This window comes from Clupea harengus, chromosome 7, assembly GCF_900700415.2.
Source record: "Clupea harengus chromosome 7, Ch_v2.0.2, whole genome shotgun sequence".
Lineage (NCBI taxonomy): Eukaryota > Metazoa > Chordata > Actinopteri > Clupeiformes > Clupeidae > Clupea > Clupea harengus.
In genome coordinates, this window is record NC_045158.1 from 22,958,006 (window position 1) to 22,961,487 (window position 3,482).

A 3,482-nucleotide genomic window follows, 5' to 3' on the forward strand; every position below is an offset into this window, starting at 1 on the left:
GTCTCTTAGACTGGCCAATGGCAGCGTCAGTGTCTTAGACTGGCCAATGGCAGCCTCAGTATCTTAGACTGGCCAATGGCAGCGTCAGTGTTTTAGACTGGCCAAAGCAGCCTCTGTGTCTTAGACTGGCCAATGGCAGCCTCAGTATCTTAGACTGGCCAATGGCAGCCTCAGTGTTTTAGACTGGCCAATGGCAGCTAGGGTGATCTCCAGCACAGGTTCAGTGTTGTCTAGTTTAGCATCTCTCTGTCTTGATTGGTGGCATCTTGGTAACGTAACAGCCATGACAGCTTTTCAGTGTAATCCTGTAATCCAACAATAAGAGCTCAGTTAGAATAAATTCACAAGTGGCAGGATAGGGAAAAACGATAACACATCAGCGTAAAGCCACACACAGAGACACACACGGCTTACAGCCATAACACACTGAGCGCGCCTGATTTCGTACAATCTCGGAAGCTAAGCAGTGCTGAGCCTGGTTAGTACTTGGATGGGAGACCAACTGGGAATACCAGGTGCTGTAAACTGCAGCTGGATGGGCCAATCCCTCGCTCCGTGGATTTACTGGATTACTGGAACATCGAGAACAAGTGGATACCAAATCCTGTGCACAACAACAACAGACACACACAGGGACACGCACTATGGCACACACTGACACACTGAGACACACACACACACACACTGAGACACACACACACACTGAGACACACACACACACACACACACTGACACACTGAGACACACACACACACACACACTGAGGCACACACATACAGTGAAACACTGGGAGTGGATGGGGTTATGCCGAGGTGTGCCGTTTAATTAATCTGAAAGGGAAGTGACATCATCTGGCCTCCACCTGGAAGTCAGTGATCTAGATCTAACCTGATGTGACCTCAGGCTGGGTCATATGGACCAATAATCATATTCTGGTCTAACCTGATGTGGGCTAGGTGATATGGACTAAGAATCATATTCTAGATCTAATCTTTATGGAATTAACTGGTTATGTGACGCAACATCAAACTATATCGGCGTATGTGTGTGTGTGTGTGTGTGTGTGTGTGTGTGTGTGTGTGTGTGTGAATGTGTGTGTGTGTGTGTGTGTGTGGATGCATGTATAACTTTGTAAACAGGGCATTTGATTATTTCTGAAGGCAAAGATGAGAAGAGGATTTTCTCCTCAGAGGGAAGAAATGTACATTCATCCTTTAGGCATGCATGTGGCCAGATAGACCTCCTTCCTCTCTGTGCTCCTCTCATTCCACTTCAGTGAACTATACCTCCCCCTCTCTCTCTGTATGCTCTCTTTCCTCTCACTCTCTCCTCTCTCTCTCTCTCTCTCTCTCTCTCTCTGTATGCTCTCTCTCTTTCTCTCTCCTCTCTCTCTCTCTGTATGCCCTCTCTCTTTCTCTCTCCTCTCTCTCTCTCTCTCTGTATGCCCTCTCTCTTTCTCTCTCCTCTCTCTCTCCCTCCTCTCTCTTCTCTCTCCTCTCTCTTTCCTCTCTCACTCTCCTCTCTCTATCTCTCTCTCTCTGTATGCTCTCTCTCTCTTTCTCTCTCCTCTCTCTCTCATCTCTCTCTCCTCTCTCTCTCCTCTCTCTCTCTGTGTATGCCCTCTCGCTTTCTCTCTCATCTCTCTCTCCTCTCTCTCTCCTCTCTCTCTCTGTGTATGCCCTCTCGCTTTCTCTCTCCTCTCTTTCTCCTCTCTCTCTTTCTCTCTCCTCTCTCTCTGTGTGTATGCTCTCTCCTCTCTCTCTCCTCTCTCTGCATACTCTCTTTCCTCTCACTCTCCTCTCTCACTCTCTTTTTTTCTCTCTCTCTCTTCTCTCTCTCCTCTCTCCTCTCTCTTTTCTCTCTCTCCTCTCTCTCCTCTCTCACTCTCCTCTCTCTCTCTCTCTCTTTCTCAGTGTGTTCTCACTTCTTCTCTTTCTTTTTTTGGCAACAGAGGAAGGTGGGGGGGTGGCAGAAGAGAATATATGCATGTATTAGTGTGAATGTATGTGCGTGTGTGTGAGATGGGATCTTAATGAAAAAATATCTCTGCTATCAACCTTGCATATCTGGAAAGATGACCACTCTCTCCTGCTCGTATGTAAATTCTGCAGCTTCAGTTAACTTTAGTCTATACGGATGTGGAATGGGCTCAAGTATACTGCAACTTGGAGGACAGTTTGCCTGTGTGTGTGTATTTGGTAAGATTAAGGTATTGAGTAGATAATACATGTTTATGATATAAAGAGGCATGACAGCCTGCCATGTGTGTGTGTGTGTGTGTGTGTGTGTGTGTGTGTGTGTGTGTGTGTGTGTGTGTTTGTGTGTGTGTGTGTGTGTGCGCTTTAGCTGTGAAGTGATTATAAGCATCACCACACATGGCGCAGGTGTGCCAAGTTGGGGAGAAGGACAGTGTGTGTGTGTGTGTGTGTGTGTGTGTGTGTGTGTGTGTGTGTGTGTGTGCATGATAAAGAGAGAGATGGTGTACACTGTCATGTAGTGAAACAGTTTATTTTTGGTGATGTGTATATTAGTTATGGTTTGTGTGTGTGTGTGCGTGCATGTGTGCGTGCATGTCTGTGTGTGTGTGTGTGTGTGTGTGTGTGTGTGTGTGTGGTGTGTGTGTGTGTGTGTGTGTGTGTGTGTGCATGCAGATGAACAAACACTGATGAAGTGCAGAGAGGCATGAGTGATTACGCTTTTTGGGCTTGGCATTTATGTGGCAGTTTGTGCAGTGTGTTTTCACATGCGTGTGTGTGTGCGTTTACGTGTTTGTTTGTACTTGCCATCAGATTGTTATGATCTCTTACCTCTCAGTATGAGGCATGCTTGGATGGTCTTTCCCATGTACGATAATAGCCCTTCCACTCAGTGTGTGTGTGTGTGTGTGTGTGTGTGTGTGTGTGTGTGTGTGTGTGTGTGTGTGTGTGTGTGTGTGTGTGTGTGCCCTTAGCCAGGAGGGGTCCACTGAGAACCACTCTGGCCTGCTGCCCCCAGCAACTGGATTCTCTCTTATAACACAGTGGCAGAAAATAGACATTTCTGGGTTAGAAAATAGACATTTCTGCCCTGACATTTTTGATATCCTACTTTGGTATCATGTGTTGTTTTTATTGTGCTATTTGTGACTTGGTGTTATTGTGCTATTTGTGACTTGGTGTTATTGTGCTATTTGTGACTTGGTGTTATTGTGCTATTTGTGATTTTGTGTTGTTGTGCTAGTGTTATTGGTGTTTGTGCTAGTGTTATTGGTGTGTTGTTGTGCTTGTGTTATTGGTGTGTTGTTGTGCTAGTGTTATTGGTGTTTGTGCTAGAGTTATTGTTGTGTTGTTGTGCCAGTGTTATTGTTGTGTTGTTGTGCTTGTGTTATTGGTGTGTTGTGTGATTTGTGAAGTGGGGTAACGGTCTGGCCTGTAGTGAAGGACTTTTCCGTCTGCTTCCTCTGCTGCCACTATATCCATTAGTTACAAATAGCACAATAAAAA

At 45.7% G+C, this 3,482-nt stretch overlaps 1 pseudogene; it reads left to right on the top strand.

Annotated features, from left to right (window-relative positions):
* The first annotated feature begins 408 nt into the window (after positions 1–408).
* Positions 409–527, top strand: LOC116221217 (annotated as a pseudogene).
* Positions 528–3,482: the final 2,955 nt, after the last annotated feature.